This window comes from Chamaea fasciata, unplaced genomic scaffold (assembly GCF_029207755.1).
Source record: "Chamaea fasciata isolate MVZ Bird 193981 ecotype frontalis unplaced genomic scaffold, bChaFas1.0.hap1 SCAF_1, whole genome shotgun sequence".
In the NCBI taxonomy this organism is placed as follows: Eukaryota; Metazoa; Chordata; class Aves; order Passeriformes; family Sylviidae; genus Chamaea; species Chamaea fasciata.
Genome location: NW_027094086.1, coordinates 135,674,974 through 135,696,880, shown reverse-complemented (window position 1 = coordinate 135,696,880; position 21,907 = coordinate 135,674,974). Strand labels below are relative to the sequence as shown.

At 38.4% G+C, this 21,907-nt stretch overlaps 1 long non-coding RNA gene across 1 annotated transcript; it reads left to right on the top strand.

Moving 5' to 3' along the window:
• Nucleotides 1–415: 415 nt before the first annotated feature.
• On the top strand, nt 416–7,317 carry LOC136293792 (uncharacterized). Its single transcript, XR_010722260.1, has 5 exons — nt 416–524; nt 3,697–3,857; nt 4,611–4,704; nt 5,842–5,907; nt 6,809–7,317. It is a non-coding gene; the product is annotated as an uncharacterized lncRNA (long non-coding RNA).
• Nucleotides 7,318–21,907: the final 14,590 nt, after the last annotated feature.

Below are 21,907 nucleotides of genomic sequence, written 5' to 3'. Positions count from 1 at the left end.
AAGATCATCTAGCTCCTGGTCACCTTCTGCTAGACCAAGTTGTTCAAAACTCCATCCAGCCTGGCCTTGAACACTTCCATGGATGGGACATCCACCACACCATGTACATGACCTGGAATGATCAAGTGCTATGAGTCCAATTCTCATGAAACAGAAATTTCAAAGAAATATTTGAATGCTTTTAATGCAATGGTCTCTTAAAAAGCCAGGGGCACATGGTTCTGCCTTTAGTGCCTTTTACTACCAGAATAGTGGTCTTTAACGTTTCTTTCAACTACATATAGAATTGCTGTTAATTCCAAGGGAAAACTAAAATTTTTATTATGACCCAGCTAAAACACAACCCATGTATTGGTTACTTCCAGAATACTCCTGTATTTCCAACTTCTGTCAACTTTTGCCTACAGGTTGTGGCCTCACAAGCACTAGAGTTGTTTGGAAAGTGAGAGGAGCACAGGATGGATATGCCCTTCACTCTTTTCCACAGAGTAACATTCCTGAGCTTCTGGTTCACTCATTACAGGGTAATGTACAGTCCTTTGCTCTTACAGAATAGATCTCAAAACAAGCTCTGCAGTAATAAAGCATAAACATCTCTCATGGTTAAAGTTTCTCTTGACATTACTGTTATCACTGGTTACCCTGCACATTCCAGGAATAGTTTAGATTGTTTAGAAGGCAAACCACAATCACAAAAACAGCTGTGGAACAACAGTGGTATTCACTGACGTAAAACGAAATGCATGAGAGTAGAACTAATTTTAACTTTAATATGTAGTAGATACATGATTGACATGGAAGAAACTAATTACATCACCAGGAACATTTGCTAGTGAAGAAAGGAGAAGCTCGCTAAAATGTTGTAGTCAATTACACTGAATAAGCATTTCCACTGCTTCTTTTTTGTTTTGTTTTTGTTTGTGTTGACATAACAGCCCTTCGGACAGAGATATTTCTGACTGAAGTATTTAATGAATTATTAACTTTTTGTATGTAACTGGATGATGATATGTTGAATTTATATTAATAATCTCAAGTGATAAACAAAGGAAAAAATTTGAAAATTATTAGAAAATAGAAAAATATATCAAGAATCTTCCAGTACAGGGAAGAAATGCTTATATACTTCAACTAGAAGGAACATACTGACAAAACACCAATTTCATCCTCTGTTGCCTGCAGATGATCATATCATATCATCATGTCATATCATATCATATCATATCATATCATATCATATCATATCACATCAATCATATCATTCCCTTCATAAAACTACCAGTTACAGGTAACTTATTTGGGGTATAGTCAGTGAATTTATAAAGCTGTCACAAGGCCACAGAACTGCCAAAAAACCCAATTCTGCTCTTTCCCATTCCTAGTCTCTTTATTCTACTCTTGATGCCAGCTGCTTTGGGATGGCCTAAGTGTTAGTATTAACTAAAGTACCTAGTGTATTTCACCCTAAATGCTAAAATAAAAAGGAGGAAAACTGTGTCCACACTTACACTGAGGTGTGAAAACATTGCATAAAACAAGGGCTATGTCTCAGAGAGCTTTGCCTCACAATCTGCTGTTCAGCTTCTGCATATATTAAAATTTTATTCACTGTATGGGTGCACCAGGCATTAGGGCTACAACCAGTGCTATGACATCATGTGGCAAGAGTTTGTGGAAAAAGGGCTGTTGGTGATAAATATAGACATTTGCTCATGTCTCAAAGGCTCAGTTGGTATCCCACTTGATAAGTGAGTCTCTAAATGTGAGTGATGACGCAGGTCAAGCCTCACATTTCTGCTCAGAAGTGTAGATGGAATTTGCAGTGATCACTGTGCATAGGGCCAGGTGATGATACCAGGAAAGAAAGGAGGGGGAGGAATCTACAATGCTGTTTCCTCTGAAAAAAAAAAAAAAAGTTAATAATGTGGTAATAATGTTACATAGACAAACCTTATAATGTGCAGGATGATCAGAAAGGTTATCTTCTCTATTTTTATAAACCTTATGAGATATAATAGTGTTGACAATGTCTATTTTTTTTTTTTGTCAGTTACAGGAAATCAATCACCTTCTCTCCCTTTCATGTTGCTTAATGGCAATTTAGGGTCAAGAAATGTACCTACCTTGGCTAAAACTAAGAGCAGAACAAGGACAGACTGTGAAGGAGGTAGGGGGAAATGGGCAATACAGAAATACAGAAATACCAGAAGCAGGAAATCACCACTCACAATTACAGGAAATATTATTAATAGCTTAATCTTGATAAAAAATGGAAGCATAAAATAACTGTGGCAGAAAAGAAGGTGCAATACTGCTGAAGTGAACACTCTTGAACTCCAATGAGGTAGCAAGCAGCCAGCACTACCATGTGTGGCCTGACAACTAAAAGATTTTGGAAACAGACTGATTCCATGGGAAGTGTCATCTCCTCTATCCTCCACAACCTTGCAGTACACACCTTTCCCTGCCTTTCTGCCATCAATAAGCAGCAAAAGGAGGAAACATCATTTTGCAGCTAGAAGCAAGTGTCATGGAAAACCACATTTCATCATTCATGCTTTGAGAGTCATGGAATAGCATGTAATTACATTTACCAGCTTTGTTGTTCCCCCGCCAAGTCCTTCCTGTGGGAAAAGGCTGTGGTTATGTGCTACATAACCAGCTCAGCAAGTCATGTCAAATCCCTGATGAAATGTAGGGAGAGAGCTTACCTCATCACAATTAAAAACCTGCTCTGTTTCCATTTATGTAGCACAGAGCTAACTGTTATGGCAAGGTTGGATCACAGCTATTTAACTCCACTGTCTTAACGTAAAAAAATAACACAAGTAGAGCCATTAGAGAGGAGGGATGACATCAATTCATCCTGACTGATGTCCTAGTCTGTGCAAATAATTACATCTTTTCTTAACATACTTTACCATATCTAAGTGTACAGTATGGAGTTATTTTTTTCTGATCTGAATTTTAAAAGTTCTAATCTAACAAGAGACAATTTTTAAAAAGCATTTATAATGATGAGCCTGAATCTGAAATATTTTTCACTGGATGAGTCAGGGACAGATACTCTCCAGTTAGCAGATTTATACTGGTAACTCCAATAAGAATGGAATTTTTATTTAGACTGAAATGTAAATTAGTGTTCCTGAGGCTTGTAGTGTGTATCCACAGAAATTTTAAAATAGGATTTTAGCAATTTGAGAGTTCCAGTATTTATTCAAGTGTAATAGAAGCATTAACATTGTTGCAAAGAAGCACTACTTGTTAAAGCTAAATTATCTTTATGTGAAAATAAACATTCTTCAAGTTGTGATTTATAGGTAAGCCCAATTTTAAGAAAATTAAGCATTAATCAATTAGTAATTCAGAGAGAGAATCCCAAATACAGCCAGCTTACTTTATCAGACCTGGACACAAAGGGTTTTGTGCATGTCTATCTGAATTTGATATAGAACCACTATAGAAAATTTAGTGTATCTAATCTTGCAGTATCTGAAGAAAGTTTCTGATACTGCATAGTATGAGTCATTACCAATCCAATGAAGACAGGGACTAAAACAAGAAATAAAAGATGATGATGGGGAGAGACAACTAAAAATTATTTAAAGAAACTGTTACACTGAAAGACACTTGCTAGTGGAATACTTCAAAGATCCATCTTGAGACTGACTTTAATATTTTCATTTATTACATCAGCACTAGGTGTGCTACTGACTTAAAGATACACAGCTGAGCAGCATTTAAAGAAGATTTTTTAAACGTCATATGGGAAACATCGGAAGACGAGGGACAGAATTGCTTTTGTGACTATCTGAAATTCAACAGTGTAAAGTGAAAGGGCATCCACCCGGTGGCAGGTCAGTATTTCTGTTATTAGCATAATGTCAGCTCTGGGAAACTATTAGGACAGAAGACCTACAAATGGTATTCAGAGGCAAAATCACTGGGCTTTCAAAAGTAACTTTTGAAACTTTTTTATAACTTTCAAAAAGACGAATAGGATCCTAGAACACAGTAGGTGAGTAGGTATCCAAAATAAAAAAGTATTTCTTTTAGAAAGGACTTGTGAAACTTAATCTGGAATACTGCATACATTTCTGTTCACTGTTGCTTAAGGATGCTGACTGGAAGGAGAGCAAGGGGGAATTAGAATGATCGGGGCATTGGTGGCTGTCTAACAAAAGGAGATGACTGTTCTAGGCTTGCATTACCTCATGAAGGTTGAGAAGGGATCCCTAAAAATACACCACAGATAAAATACTAGGGAGTAAGAAGAGCTCCGTTGGTTAAAGGTAGTGTTGGCCAAAAAGAAATGGATATGATCTGGCAACGAATAAATTTAGTCCTGACTCACAGCCCTGGCTTTCAGATATGACATAACTGCAAATAGTTTTATGAAAGGATCCAGGTAACAAAATACTTGCAGCACCATGGTGAAACCAGAGTGGCCTATGAATGTGAAGAACATTCATATGTATTACAGTTTAATTATAACAGAGGACTACAGCTTGGTAAAGACTTTGATCTTAATGTGCAATCAAATCTTATTTCACTTCTTTGTTCCATTTATGTCTGTTTCCTGTTTTTTGGTTTTTTTTTTTTTGTTCCAGGGTGTTTGTGGTCCACAGTGTTCCCTGCACAGAAAGCAGAATCCCCAGCCAGTGAAACAGTAACACACCTGGAGAGATGGGACACAAACCAGAGGCAAGTAAGATCTCATTTTCAAAGAGTAACAAGTAAACTCAGTTTGCAAAGTACCGTTCCAAATCCATTTTCAGCAGTTTCTACCTGGGTTAAAATAATCATAAAACTCATTTCAGGGAATTTGGAGAATGAAGATATAAACAAACAGCTTTTCATTATTATCTAAGACAATCAATAGCTGTCCTTGCCAAGGTGAGAAAACAAAGACATTTCTAAATAAACAAGATTATTATGAATGCACTAGGTAATTAGGGTGTGCAGCATCGAGTTACTTAACACAAAAACATTAGTTAGAATAGTTTGGATCAACAGTAATCAAAAATAAGAAAGGAATGAACAGAGTTAGTCATAATATGTCATAAACAAAGTGTTGAGTTTTCAGTTCATAAATATATGTGAATCTTCTGATCAGAACTTCTAAAGGATAAAACTTGTTCCTTTCATATGTATCAAAGCAATAGATGGGATAAATAAGTTTTCCCAATCAGTGATCTGATTCCTGTGTGTCATAAAAACTTTGATGTAATCTTTGGCAGTTTTTCCTTAATAAATTTGTGATCTGTTTCAAATGGTTAATTAGATTTTTTTTTCCCAAACCAAAATGCACTCTTCCCTATATTATTAGTGTTGAAATGTGACCTAAAAGATAGGCTTTACAAGTGGTCTTTTGAAGCCAAGTAATAAATTCTGCCTCCTCACTCAATTGCCTTTTTTTTTCTAACCAAGAGAAAGCCTCTGAGAATAGTTGAGTTACAAGTATCAATTTAAACCATTACTCAGCACAGCTCCCTTTTATATTCATTTAAGTTACATTTGCCAATGTACTCATGATTTATCTCTTGCAAATCAAGGGATAAATCATTTATCTCTTGTTATTTATCTGTATGTAACTTCTTAAAATTCTATTTTTTTACTATTATAATAAAGATCACTTGTTTATCCCTTGTCCAGCTTGAGCTCAAAGAAGAGAAAAAAATCTAGCATTTGATTGTATGATGACAGTTTGTATCACTTTCCATCTTTCTTCTGTAGATTAAATGAGATAATGGCCAGAGCTTGCAGAAAAGGTACAACTAGTTAAATTATTTTCATTCTTGAAAATAAAGGCACCTTTTTTTTTTTTTTTTTTTCGAAAAGCCATATGAATCCCTGGCAGTTCTGTGGACTCACAGGACCTGAAATGGTTTTATTCATCTAATCATGGTGAGTTATGAGCCATAAAAATTATGTGTCACATTGAACAGGCATTGAACTAGCAAAATTCAACTCCATTAGAAGAAATCATCCTGTTTAAAACTAAGGAATTTTAAATAATGCATATATAACAATGTAAGGACATTATCTATAAGTTATTATTGCTTCTACCTTTATAGAAGGTAGAAATGATGAAATGTAGGGAGAGAGCTTACCTCATCACAATTAAAAACCTGCTCTGTTTCCATTTATGTAGCACAGAGCTAACTGTTATGGCAAGGTTGGATCACAGCTATTTAACTCCACTGTCTTAACATAAAAAAATAACACAGGTAGAGCCATTAGAGAGGAGGGCTGACATAAGGACATTATCTACAAGTAATTATTGCTTCTACCTTTATAGAGTTGTGTTATGTTGATGTGATGTTTGATATTAAATACTTGACATCTCTCCAGGTGCAATTTGAGTTCAAAAACATTTAAGGCATTTTTAACGCAGATGCTAATAGCTATTGAGGTCAAAGAGCACTATCGATCAAACACTGTATTCAAACTCACATTATAGTTTTTTCAGCTAGTCCATAATTTCTGACTGACTTCTATCAAGGGAGAATTACGAGAAAATTATGCCTAGTTCTGGGCCATGGTACTATTGTCTCCTAACCACACAAAAACTAGAATGTCAAAGTCTACATTTACTATTGCAATGAAAGAAAACTGGCCATTCATAATGGCTTATACTCATATTCGACACCACCTTCCTCTACCCTGCAGCCATAAACTGCCCAGATTCTTTTTTTCGTCCTTCAGGGCCAAAGCCAGTACTCTGTATTTCTTTCACATTTTCCTTTTATTTTTATGCAACTTTAAAAATCCATCTAAACTTCATCCACCTCTCTCTCTCCTCCAGTCTGCAGAGAGAGGTGCGAAGTTCAGGACGGTCTGTGTGCGGTGGGATTGCATTGGTGTCACGTCATGTGCGGTATTGTCTGAAACATGCCATCATGTGGAGAAAATGTTTCTGGACCTCGGTTACCTGAGCGCGCCAATTCTCATCAGGCGCTCTCCAGCGAGGATCTAACCACTGACATTTACAACTTAGCGGCACTTTTAGCTTAAATAGGAAGTGTCCGCTTGGACAGACGCCTCAACAGCGAGGAGGCTGACTTAAGGTGGGGAAGAGGCCACGGAATGAGATTAATACGTATCAAATGAGAAAAACATCTAGAAGCCAGTGCGGGTATTTGCGAAGCAACAGGTGACTGGTAGCAAATAGGAGAAGAGCGTTCGGCCTCTCGGGAGATGGAGCGCTTGGGCTGGACCCACGTTCTCCGCTCGGGGAGGCGTTGAGGGGTCAACCGGCCCGAGGCGGGCTCTGCCCGGGGAGGGCTCTGCCCGGAGCCGCCCGGGGCGGGCAGGGCGAGGGGCGGCAGAGCCCGGGGCGGGCAGGGCCCAGGGGCGGCAGGGCGAGGGGCGGGCAGGGCCCAGGGGCGGGCAGGGCCCAGGGGCGGGCAGGGCGAGGGGCGGGCAGGGCCCAGGGGCGGGCAGGGCGAGGGGCGGGCAGGGCCCAGGAGGGGGCAGGGCCCAGGGGCGGCGCGGAGGCCGCGGCGGCCGCGGGAGGCGGCGGGGCCCGTCCGGAGCCCAGCGCCGCCCGCCCCGGCCGCGTCACTTCCTGCGCTGCCCCGCGGGGCCGGGCGGGCTCGGGGAGCTCCGGGGCGGTGCTGCCGGCCTCTACAGCTGCCGGGCCGGGGCCGCTCCCGGCCGCTCTCCCCTGATAATCGGTGACGCCGCTAACGGGACTGGGCCTTCTTTTTCCTGCCTCTGATCGCAGCCTTCTCTCAGGCATCCACCTCCTCCGGCGTGGGGCTCCTCCACGGGCTGCAGGTGGATCCCTGCATCCCTGTGTTCCTCCGTGGGCTGCAGGGGAATCTCCGCTCCGGCCGGAGCACCTCATCCCCCTCCTTCTTCACTGACCCTGGTGCCTGCAGAGCTGCTGCTCTCAACGTGTTCTCACTCCTCTCCGAGCACAATCACATTTGCACAGTGATTTCTTTCCTTTTTAAATCTGCTACCAGAGAGGTGCTGCCCGTTTGTGATGGGCTCAGCCCTGGCCAGCGTTGGGTCGGTCCTGAATCCGGCTGGAATTGGCTCCGTCGGACATGGAGGAAGCCTCTGGCAGCTTCCCACAGCATCCCCCTGTAGCCCCGCGCTGCCAAAACCTGGCCATGCAAACACAGTCCCCCCGTCTGTCTTCAAATAGTGATTCAAGTGAAATTATAAAAGAAATACAGGCACTGCATCTGAATTTCCATTACTGACAGAAGATCAATTAATAATGCAGTCACTCTAATATTGCAAGTGCTTTCTTCAAATCTTTTAGGTTTTCTATCCCTTGCATTTCAGGTGACTTAAAAATAGGGTAATACAGCACCTATCATGCTACATAAACAGTTATCAAAGAAATACCAGAATAAAGGAGCTACCTGTTGCTATTCAAGCTTTAGTCAACGCAAATTAGGAAAGTATCATAACAGATATTTTCATGCTATGAAAAATACTTCTCTGTCTGTCATCTCTGTATTGTGTAACCCTTCAGGAATCTGTTTTGGCTTTTCTTCTGTTTTCATATACCTCTTTCAGCTAAATTATATAGATTTGTGTTTTCAAAACAGATTGATATGCAAGTATTAATACCTTAATTAGAGACTGGATTGCTTGGCTGTCTGAATCAGAGGAAATTACACAGGGGTTAACAAGACTTCAGGTACAAAAAAGATAAGTGAAAATTCTGAAAGTTTATAGTGGCTAAAAGCATGGAAATAAATGCAGGCCTAGCAGTTCCATTGACACTTGCCCACTGTGAGTTACAAGTTTGACTTAGCTGATCTCACACGTCTAAGAAGATTAAACGAAATAGTGCAATGCTTTGGCAAATCACATACAAAAGAAAATCGGAAAGAAGATCTAAATAATATAATCCACTCTTGTCTTGCAGAGTTACGTGTCTCCTAAGCAGTGTGTCTCTGAAATATAATGCTTAGACTTGGGAGGGAGGGTGCAGTCCTGAAGGAGGCACAGTTCAGTCTGCTCAACCTCAGTGCCTGAGCAGTCTGTGCGGGAAGACGGTGCCTCTGGAGACCTGCAGAGGGAGATGTGATCCTCCAAAATGAGGGCTTTCTGGCTGAGCCTTTACTGTGTAAGAAATTTCATAGGAAGGTGCTTAGGGTTATAAAATAATTATGCCTACAAAATTCCTAGAAAGAATAAGCTTTTCTTTTTAGTTCTCAGTGGTATACGAACTAAAATTAAATGTTTGGGGTACTATTTTTAGAAGCAATATCTCATTCTACCTCTAATCGCTGAAAGACTCCAGCTTTTTTTGCTCACCTGAGCCAGGAGCAAGCAGAATGTATTTCCTTTAACCCTTCACCTGTTCCTTGCTAAAATGCTGGTATTTCAATTCTTTTCATCAAAAGAACACTTTGCAGGGTTGTTGAATTTGGATTTATAAACAAGCTTTGGCCACTTACTGAGCTTACATTTTGATGTCTGTATTAATACATGTGTGTGGGTCTCATTTGCAGAATCTGACTAGTTACCATCTGGCGGATACTTGAGTGTTCCTAAGTTAGTTATTTTTTGAGAAAGCTGAATATCCTTCCTGCATAAATATTCTCTGCCTGTCAAATAGTGAGTCCAAGTGTATTCCAAATATGCAGTACTGAAGGTTTGGAGGGGGAGTCTTTAGTTTAGCAGAGAACACTTTGTACACCAGTATACAAAGCATATTTATATTGAGGGTCAGGTCTCATGCTTTCCTTGCATGGGACTAATGAGATATGTGTTCAATTTGTATATTCAGATCTTCCATTTCATGAGTTACCATTTTCTTAGAGTTAGTTTAAAATTTTTATCACCCCCAGGAGTGATGCTGTGGAGCAATGATTACAATGAGCATTAAAAAGATGTCATTGATACACCTGACTTGGCAATATATGCTAATTTGGGCACATTTTTATGATTTATTCTGCAAAAGCAAATTAAAATTTTCTTCATGTAATTACTTGTTAATTTTTATGAAACAACATTGTAGTGCAGTATTTCTTATTTTCTTTGCAGAAGGCTCCCTGATACTTTATTAAACATTCAAATTTGTTATTTTGGGTTGGGAATGAGCTCACAGATTAGGAAACATACATTTAGGTGTCTTATGAGAGTGTCACTACAGATCTGTCACTACAGTCACTACAGATCTGTTTTTCTGTTAAGTGGAGATGTCTAAAGGTATTTGACCTGGTCTGTGCCTCTGGTTGCAGAAAGGGATGAGTTTCCATCAGCCCCGTGCCTTGTCAGCCAGGCCTGTGTGACATGTGTTTCATACCTCACTTCTGACACTAAACTAGGTGTTCATGAGCAACTGAGTCAAGTTTAATTTGCCTTATTGCCTGTGGCAGGAACTTACTCCCCAAGTTCTTAGGCAGACCCTTAAATTTAGGACTTTGCTCTGCAGATGACATTCCTGCTGGCAGCCTGAGATGTCCAAAGGGTGGATATGATGCTGTGAGCTCTGACAGGTGTAGAGACCCTGCCCAAGTGAACGGTAAGGCATAGAAATGTATTTAGGTGGTTAAATCTAGTCACAGGCATCTTGAACAGAGTAATGGAATAGCCATAGTTTTCTTTCAATCAGCTTGCATTTTATATAAAAATAAATAATTCTAAGATTTTGATTTCTAGCTCATTTGCTCCCTCTAGCCACATTTGTTCATCTGCAAAAGCATCAGTCAAGCACAACTTGGAGAAAATTTTGAAGAGCAGGCTCCAAACCTTTGTAAATACATAAATGACCCACTGGCTGGCATTGACTTTTTACATATATGGGTAAAGAAAAAATTCTTTTTCACTTTTATGTTAATCTTCATTGGATACCGGGTTTCATTCATATATCCTTTTTGTGCAGATTAAAGCAGTATTTTACTTAATGAAAAGCAATCCATGGAAGTACTGGAAATAAGGAAGTCAAGAAGAATACTAATATGGTTTCAAAATTTACCATATAAGGTGTCTTTTGCAAATTTACAATGAACAGAACATGAATTACAATGTGCTCGGCATATTAACAACCATATCTAGAAAGATATGCTTAAATTGTCTTGTGGTATTTCTGGTAAAATACTTTATAACAGTATTTCAATAGGCAAGAAGAGTAGCACACTGCCTGTGTATATAATTTATTTACAGTTCTTTTCTCACTTATTTATTTTATAAAATACTGTCAGTGAATGTTAGGTAGCAAAATACGGCCCATTCCAGGATTAACACTCTTTGGCAATCATGTTGCAATCAATGAGCCCTCAGTACAAAAGAGAAATATACATAAATCCTCAGATCCAAGCTACTCATTTGAACAGTAATAAAAATATTTTAATAATGGAGAAAAAATACAGAAAAAAGGAACATGAGCTTGTTATTTAAGCAGAAGAACTTGGATTTAGTTTTCTTAAACAAAAAAAAAAAAAGAACAAATAAAGGTAGTTTGGTTCAATTTTGTAATTTTTCCTGTCTTTTACTGTACATCAAAATTCTCAGTAATGTATTACAAATTGAATTACAGAATGAGGTCCAAGTTCAACAAAGCAACAACAACAGCTATGTGATATACTGGCTGTTCTCAGGGCCAGTTTTGAGGGAGGTTTTCAACATGAGTGTGATAGACTGCTGGTCTGGGTGTTAATGTGTCATAAACTGATTACAGAGTATAGCTTTGCACCTTGAAACCTGAAGAAGGTAAATGAATTTTTTTGTGAGGACTAGGCATTTAAACTATATTTAATAGAAAAAAATCAACACAAAAAGTAATTTTTTTACAAATACTGTTTTTTCCTTAGAGAGTTTAGCATTCTTGAATATAGTTTTAGGTGAATAACATCATAATTAATACAACCTGAATGAGGAATGTTAGTAGATACCAAGAAGACAAAAAAGTGCAATTTTTAATTTCTTGACTGGTGAAGATTGACCACAAAGTACTCAAGCAGTGTAGGGTTAGACCCAAATATGCAATCAGTGCCACTTTTCCATGTCACTCAAGACAGGCAAATCATGAAGGGATGAGCGTGCCTTAATTCACAACAAATTAAGGGAACCTGCTTTATTGTCAGTCTGTGATTGGGTCTGTTAGGAGGCAGAAACATAGTAATCACATAAAATGGAGACTGGTTCAATTTTTAAAAAATAAATGTTTTGATGAACTTGGTAGTTGAACTCTTAGGTTCCCAATTAGCCAATGCTGACCAATCGTGGGCGCTCCAGGTGGCTTCCTAGTGCCCTCTAGGGCCTGTGCCACAAACCTTCATGGTAACTAATTCAGCATATAACTGAAACAGCAAGAAGAATCTGTATTAGGAGGTATGGAATCTAAATTTCATCTTTCTTCCCCTACAAGCACGCAGAGAACACATGGTTGTACTTCTTAACAAAACAAAGTCAGTATTTAAAAACAAGATTATTAAATTACTTTACTTATGTGGGTAGTTGGGAAAGGTGGTGGGTAAAATATTTAGAAAAATTATTCTCCTGTTTATGCATAGCAGTCAAGTGGAGATATATAGTGGGAAATGTGCCAAATATATTAACAGCATCTCCTGTGTAATACAGTATATATATTAAAAAAAAAATCATAGAGAATCCTGGAAGGAGAAAAGAATGTGGTTTTACAGCATGAATGATCTCCTAGACATGTGCAGGGACAGGAGAACAGGTGCACTTCTGAATGGGTTTAAGACAACATTAATCATGTGGATGTTTCACAGAATAGGATAGAGAAATGTGAAGCAAAGGAGAAAAGTTCACAGAAAAGATACAAGGAGCTGTGAGGCTGAGGAATTTTAAAAAGATGTGAGAGAAAATCAGAATGCGGAAAGCACTGATCAAGTGACAGAAGATGATAGGCAGTTCAAGAACGTTGCATAGCTAAAGTGAGTGATTAGAAAGCAAAATCAAGCATTTAGCTTTTCAGAAGGAAATGGTAGATTGTGTCAAGAAAGAAACTGCAAGATTTTTTAAAACTTCACGAAGAGTAAAGATGTTCATTTTTTAATTTTGTTCTTCATTCCTGGATAATGGTCTGTAGCACCAGTTGAAGAAAGAAATTCTGCTCCAAAATAAAGTTTAAAATAAGGGATTTTTGTGAGTGTTGAAGAATCTTCTAGCAATTACTTCTAATGTTTTAGGCAGAGATAGTTTAAAAGAGCACTTCAGACTGTGTAGACTAGTTGAAGAATAGTCTATGTTCTCTTTTACAATTAGTGAAACACTGCTTCTGGGAATTCTAAAGCAAGTATTTTCTTTTTTTCAGAATTCAGAATTGGGTTACTAATCATTTAAATCAGCAATTTAAATATACAGTGAAGGTATAATTTCATTTGAAATATAAAAATGCCATACTAAATGCCTTATTTGAGTTTTCTTAACACCTGCAGTGGAAGTTTGTGGAATAAACAACTACTTGGGTACAACCATTAATAGATACAAGATGCTCTTTTCCATTATGAGCCTTTTCCCCCATGCAAATACAGACATAAATAGCTAGTTATAATGGCAAAGAACTCTCTTGCTTATTCAGTCTCTAGTCTTCAAATAGGAGACTTGATTCAGTCTCATTTGCTTATACATCTCCTTTATATCCCTTCTGCAACATAAACATGTCCTTCTACCCAAATTGACTGTACTTGTCTGGAGTTCACTGAAATGTGACAAATCTGTAACACTTTTTCAAAACTTCTCATATCTTTTAGGCTGCTGTAAAAGCAGTCTCAGGCTCTAAAGAGGTTCCAGAGTGCCAGCTGAGCCTTGCACTCTATTGCTTTTTCATCCCTGCTCTCTATGTATCATTGTGATGTGTAGTACTAATGAGATCTGAAAATGCCACCTATCTGTGCTGGCAGCCACCTAAGGTAGAGGGTATGTGAAATTCTAGGGGTACAAAATCATCTCCTCACTATCTTTTAAAAGTTCTGAGTTGGTGGGAGTACTTTTAAAGCACCCAGCTGGATCAGAAAGCCTATAGAGACATTTGTAACTTCACTGGAATTCAGCTGTTAAACCTTTTATTGCTGTTAGGGTTCAAAATAGTATGGCAGCAATACTTAAACTGCCTTGCAGCTTTTAGTGGTACAAGATCAGTTAGTTGTAGATTTTAGTGCTATAATGCTGAATTATTTAGTGGATCATCAGGGATTTTGTTACAGTTTTGGACTCAGCCTCTTATCCCAAGGGCACTTGTATTACTGCTGTCACGCCTGTGAACTCGCTGTAAAGACACAGCCGGGGGGCACTAACCACCTCTCTAGGAAACCTCTTCAAGTGTGTGACTGCACTCTCAGTAAAGAAATGCTTCCTAATGGCCAGTCTAAAACTGCCTGGCACAGCTTTGATCCATGCCCTGTGTCCCATCACTGGACATCAGGAAAAGAGATCAGCACCTGCCTCTCCACTTTCCCTCCTCAAGAAGCTGTAGAGAGCAACAAGAGCACTGCTATATGAGCAACCCCTCATACTCCTTTTCTCCAAACTAGACAAGCCCAAAGTCCCCACTGCTCCTCATAGGACATTGCTCCCAGCCCTTTCACAAGCTTTGTTGTCCTCCTCTGGATACATTCAAGGACCTTCACATCCTTCTGAAATTGTGGGGGCCAGAAATGCACACAAGGCTTAAGGTGAGGCCAAGGTTAATGAGAAGCTAATAAATTATGCCATAAACATATGAACACATTTGTGTAAGCAAGTGGGTTTTGGTGCACACACATGCAATATTTCCAAAGCTTGTTATATATTGGTGAGAAAAATTGACCAACAGTTAAAATCTGAACACAATAATATGAACGAAAAAGCTGAAATTGTTAAGAAAATAAGTGTTCTGTGGCTATAAAGGCATAGTCTCATAACTAAAAAAGAGAACAGCTATTGCTAAAGACCTGTCCATAAAATGGATAATGTATCAATGAAAGAACTCTAAATGGAACCATTAAGGACAAAATAATCAATTTGTTGGAAGCAAGGGAAATGAATGCAGTTGTATGATTGTACTCTTAAGTAAAAGTGTAGAATCATTAAAAGTGAAAATCCTTGGGACAAGCACAGCACACCTAGCTGGCCAGGGTGGAGATTGTCCTGCTCTGTTCTGTGCTGGTGCAGCCTCACCTCAAGTCCTGTGTGCAGTTTTGGGTGTCACAACATAAGAAAGACATAAAACTATTGGAGAGTGCCCAAAGGAGGGCTATGAGAATGATGCAGGGTCTGGAGGGGAGGTGTGTGAGGAGCAACTGAGATCACTTGGTCTGCCCAGTCTGGAGAAGAGGAGACTGAGGGGAAATCTGCAGCCTCCTTGTGAGGGAAAGCAGAGTGTCAGGCACTGATCTCTTCTCTCTGGTGACCAGTAACAGAGAATGGCCTAAAGCTATGTCAGGGAAGGTTTTGGTTGGATATTAGAGAAAGATTCTTCACTCAGGAGTTGGTTGGGTACTGGAATAGGTTCCAGATAAATGTAAAGAGGTACTAGATCTTTGAGTTCTGGTATAGTTCTAGCCGGCATAGATAGGGAGGTGAACACAAAAAAGCGAAAACATTTTTAAGAGCCAGAGAAAGTGCCCTAAGCTTAAAAACACAGCTTAAATCTGTTTATCATATAGTTTGAGATTGATTCATTACAGAATCTGAATACCTTGCCAAAGTGAAGATTTGAAGATATTTGCATAGTGTTTGGAATCTCTCTCTTAAGAGAATGCTTAATCTCTCTCCAAGTCACAAGAAGGATTCTAGAAACAGTTTACAAGACTTCACTAATTGGTTTCCATCCCAGACAAGCTTCTGAATGGGCAGCAACAGCTGGTTGCAATAAACATTTAGTGTCAAATTGGCTGGCCAACCCTTCATCCTTAGGCTGCAGTACAAGGATTACTTCAGGGTCTGTGCAATCTTTATCTAATCCATACAGCAAAAGTTTGTGATCACCAGCTTCTCTGAGAATTCTGCATTCTCATACAAAACAGGAACAAGAAAAGTTCACTGTTTACTTTTGTCAAAGAATTTGCCATGAAAAGGCTATTTTCTCTCCAAAGCTATGCTGTCTTTAATCTTTCCAGCTCTGACATGGCATTAGAGGGTAAATGGAGCTATCTGGGCCAGTAACCACTTGTTAGTCCCTCCCTAGGCAGTGTCTATGTTTTGTTTCATTTAAAAGGCCTCCATAAATGACAGAACAGAATGCAGTGGCTACAAGATGACACCACTATGAGAATGGTTGCTCATTAGAGCACGTTGTCAAAGGAATGATGACATCTTGATCTCCTTCAAGCCCTAATAAAATATATCCATTAGCTGAATGGGAGATACAGGTTTAATAACGGGGAGGATGACTGTAAGATAAAGGCTTGTGTCCAACCAATGCCCATACTGCAGGTTCCCATGTTAAAACTTAAATGGTGTTTCTTCGAAATATACAGTTCTAAACTGTGAAAGATTTAATATTATAAACAGGGGGATGTAATATGTTATGGATAATAAAAATATATATAATTTAATATTGAAATTATCATTTCCCTTGTGACTCAGAACTGGGTGTGCTTGTAAACGTCTTTATTGACAGCCTGGGCAATTGCACCCTCTGGCGTGCACACAGGGTGGCCTGTAAATACCTAAACTCGAGTTTGAAACAGAGGTACATGATCATTTGGGTGATAGATTGTCGAGAATGGATTTATTTTCAAGGAAAATTACCAATGTATCTACAACAGTAAAAACTTTAATTTATGATTTCAACTGGAGTATTCTCAAATATGTTCTTCTTTCATGTCATGGGGTAACACCAGTAATTCACATCATATTTCTTTAAAATAAGAGTGCAAAATTCATAGCAGTTATACAAAAGGCTGAATTATTATTTTGAGTGGACATTAAAGACTGCAGTGTACCGAAACAGGAGTGCATATTTCTCAATTCCACTGTGAATGGCATTGTTCTGTCACCCTTACCTGTTTGGCCAGAATACTACAAGTATAGGTAAATTAATCTAGTTCATGAGCTCGTTGTGCTCCAAAACTGTGTGTACATATCTGTCTTCTGTTATCAGAAAAGCTATTGTAAGTTTACACTACAAAACCTTAGCAAATATAGAGTAGAATTATTAAAGCTGAAATATGCTGCTTTCCTTTTTTTTTTCTTTTTTTCTTTTTTTTTTTTTTTTTAACTCGGAGTTATAAAAGTGTTGGAATGAAGGCAATACATCAGAAAAGGTGAGAAATCTTGACGTCTCATGTCGTGTAAGCCGTCCAACCTCTGGCCCTTTTTTCTTACAACTTAAAAGTTCCCCAGTTTAAGCAAGCCAAACGCTACCGCTGTGGGCAGATGGTAGGGAGAACATTGCTACAAAACCTGCCACTCAAAGTGTAACAGATGACTGTAGCTACAGAAAATTGTCCCTTTGTTCATTTTGCTAATGAGTGTCCTCATTGCAGCAGGAGCCGGAATAGTTAATGAGCTGCAGTTCCGGGCCGCGGCAGCCGGGGGCGCTCGAGCTAAGGCCGCCCGGGACTGGCAAAGTGCAAAGAAAAGGCCGGGAAAGCTTTTTGTGCTTTCCTTGTCCCCTCCTTAAAACTGGACAAGATCCTGCCTGCACTGCGATGCCGTTTCAGACTTACCCATAACATCAATTTAACTCTCTTTTTTTGTTTATTTAATGTAAAGTTCTTCTTCGAGCATCTGCTGTTGATGCTCAAACACAGCCGGAGCCGAACAAATTCTTAAGCCTTTTAAGAGCTGTAACATTTACTTAAAAGGTCTTTTGACATTCTAAGGTTGTTTTGCAGTGGTTTAGAGCTGGCCGCTGCCAAAGTAGTGTGTCAGCTAATTACCTAAATGTCGCATGTGCCGTTTTCTTGACACTACTGCTTTCCCTGCAGGGTGTTCGGCTGTCTGCAGGATCTGGTAAAAGTTTTCAGTAAAAGCATGCACTCTCACAGTTATCTCAGAGGAATAATTTAAAATCTGATGCTGCAAAAACACTGTTTAAAATGAAATACTGATGAATTATTTCACTAGAATCTAGTAAAAATATTACATTATTAAAGATAATATTCTTTTTACTCACACTTGGTCTTTATGTAAGCTGCTACTGTTTCCTCAGTACAGGAAGGGTAACCACAAACTAATATGATTAATTTGCAAAGCACTTGACATTTTATTTACACAATTTCTTATAAAATCAATGAAAACCTTGCAGCCAAAACTTTATGTACACTGGTAATTTCTTCCGGGAAACTGGAGGAAAAAAAAGTCTTTTTCAAAGAAAAACAAATTGTTATGAACTATATTTTATCCATCATCACACTATAATTTAAGTTTACATGCCATTTCATAAACTTGAAATTTAATTTTTAAAGGCCTTTAAGATTTTTTGTTTGGAGTAATTTTTTTTAAAGTTCATATTTTTACCAAACAATGCAAATAATATCCTGAATTTTCCTTTGCAAGCAAAGCAACTGTTGTGTGTCTCCTCTTTTGTGTTAATATTTTAAATGGTTTCAGGAGTTAGTTAATATTCTGGTATTACTATAAAGATCTGTGCCAGCTCTGAAAGCTTTTCTATAATTTTAAAAGAAATATGTGGCAGTAAAATCTAGACAGCCATAAGACAATATATTCAAATGTTTTCAATAGCTTTGAAACCCAACAAGAAAAAAAGAGTAGCTGTCCCAATAAGCTTCAGTTGCATAAGAAGTCTTTTCCATAATGGACGTGGCAAGATTTAAACAAAGGACACGCATAATAAAAATGTAAATGAGTTTGCTTTACTAAAACTATAACTTTAAAGTCTTTTGTTGCATGTTATCCTGGAACCTTCTTACAAGGTAATCACTGTTTGCATAGAGATTTAAACCGTAGTCTTCAATAGCATTAAACCCCTGCACGGTCTATGTGTGACAGGCATGCAAAGCCATGTTAATGTTCAGAATATGAATTGCCTCTGGGTGGCTCCGACACCAAGTAGAAAACCAACTGTGTTGATATCAGAAGGCCTGATGGACTCCATGCGGCTCCCAGCCTGAAAACTTCACCGCTTTGACATGTGATGTGCTCCTCATGACACTGGCAGCACTGTCACTGAGAAATGACACAAAGGCAACAAGCCCCCCTCCTTAGCCATGCACTTTGCAACCCCCTGGTGTTGCCTGTCCACAGTCCCTCCTGCCTGCCTAGTTACGGACAGCACTTCATAAACACGGGGGGAAGTGTGGGTGGATAGGCCCCAGCTGCCTTCCTGGACACAGCCTCCATAATAAATTGACCTGAATGATGAGGGCACACAAACAGTATGATATGCATTATTCCTGTCAATAAAATGTCCCCATGTGTTATGGGCTTTGTATATAATGTACTGCAGCCTTTCTTCTATTGGGGACCTATTTAGAGTCTCGACTTTTTTCTATTCATATTATGACTCTGTAATAGAATTCAGAAATTATATGATACTGTGTTGTATAATATTACACCAGCACAGCATATTTAAATCCCCGATTCCCTCCTTATAAAGTCAAGGCATCACAATCTTTCAGGTTGTCTTTGAAGATGATGACCATGAAAAAAAAAAATGCTTGAAAAAGAGAATGAGTCTTTTAAATTGCACAATGAGACTTCCCATCTTGAAAATGCTCTTAAACATGCTGAAAAAGAAAAATAGTTATTAGGTAAAATTTTAAACTGATATCCGATCAAGATGATGAGTTTAAAAGCTTGTTAGAAATGTCACTAAAGTTGGAATTGTTTGTGCTTCAGAACTTGTTTCTGGGCTGTTGTCTTTTTCTGGTATCGAATGCTAATTTTGCGTGTATTTGTAGCGAAATTCATACATACTTATTCTAATTCTAATGCATATATTTACATATTTTTAGATTATGACAAAGAAATATTTGCAGTGGCTTTTGAGACTTAATATTGCCTAGCAATGTGACTAGACTGCTTATTTTTGTGACAGATATATACTGTAAAGTTACTGATACAGAAAAGTGCCATATGTAGATAGTTATGTTTTTAAATTGCGTCCTACTATTTTATCATAAAAATATTTAAATCTACTCTCCCTCTAGTTTTTGAGCTTCTGCAAAAGGTGCATTTCTTCTTATAATTAGTTGTTTTGTGTTTCTGGGAAAATTTATAACAGAATCAGTTTCTCTCGAATAAGCTAGCACTACTTTTGATACGTGTGCTTTATCATAGTTTTTAAAAGAGGGAGTTTTTCCAGATGCAGGGTAGGGTCCTTACCTGCATGATACTTCTCATATGTTGCCAGAGGGAAACATTTAATGGAGGACTGGAAACTATGGCAACAGAATCGAATTTGGCTGTTTAGCTTTGTTATGTCCATACAGGTTAGACTCAGTATCACCTTCAATAGTGGCAAGATTTATTTGATACAGACAATATTCCTTATTCTTGTTTATCATCTGACCCTATGGAGCCTCTTACCTTTCTGTAGTTTTATATGAGATGTAAAGAACCACCTGCTAAAACACTTTGTATTGGGTGTGAGGAGCAGCAAGGATGTCCAGAGCCAGTACTAATGGAAAGCTGTGGGCACTCAGTCACACTTGAACTTCTTCACATCTCTGTGCCCAGCCAGCAGAACAGCAGGGAGGAGGCTGTGAATGTCAAGGGCGGCGGTGAAGGTCACAGCTCTGCCAGGACTCTCATCCCGGTGCATTCCGCAGGCTTCAGACACTGACCTGAGGCAAACATTTGGAATATATTAATCTGGTTTCAGGGGTTTTCTCTTTCCCCTCTTGTTTTCAGATAAACAAGTTCAAACAGTGCAATTAAAGATAGAAAGAGATGAGCAAGCACTTCAAAGGGTTCAAAGTAATTTCAACTTTTGTAAGTTACACCCTTGGCAGAGCAGTAACAATCTTGGAGTGTAGGCAGTGTATAGTCCAAATAATGTTAGAAAGCTGGCTTTAACTTGACTTACATTACATTTTGGGTTATGGTTATTATTACTCATTGTAGAGTAATAATGAATTGGTATTCCTTGAATAAAAATTACTTTAAAAACTGAATATTCTAAACCTCAATACACTACAGTAAAAGGATTGAACACCTTAATTTAAAAAGTAACACGTTTGGTGAGTTTTTGAAGACAAGGAAAGAAGATTTGTGTAGTTGAATAGCTAGAAACTTCAAAAAAGCAAATTGATCGTTTTGTAGTCTGTGACTTGTTAAATACTCCACTATTCCTGAACAGAGCAGTTAGTATATGTGAATCATTATTTATATGCTATCTGAGCAAAACATTATCTGAACAAGATGTAAGAGCCAACTTTTAAAGAAAACTTTCAATGCCAATATTCATTAATTAATAATTGATCTCCATAAAGTGTTGACAGCACTCAGTGGTTTCATGGTACAACATCTAGATATCTACCTAGTGGACTTCCTATCTTGTGATAGTTCTCAAAGGACTTTTTTCTATAGTGTATAGTTCTCATTCTGAAAATTAGGAAATAGACACAGGACTTCTTTCTATAATAAACATTCCTTCTGTGACTTATTTCCAAAATGTTTTGTAGATTACTCTCTTCTCTGTGATGAAACATAAGGGAAGTATTGGTACTTCTATATTTGAATTCCACTTTTACTAAATTCTCCTGCAAAATCGTATTTTTAAAGTACAGATATATTTTTGTGGTGACTGAGGCACTAGATTTCTAAAATCATCCCTTTTGTTGCCTTTTATTGTGCCTTGGATGAATATCCCTATGACCATGTTTCCCACTCCTAAAATAGTGATGCCTGTTTATCTTTCCAGGAGCACTGAAAGGGTAAATTCATTAGGATTTTGTACATGAAATACAAAATCAAAATTGGAATATTAGTAGGTCAATTTGATGCACTAGTGTGTCAAAGGAGAAATGTGTCTTCTGTTAGCTTTTATCTTCTTTCTGTGGCAGTGCTCAGGAAT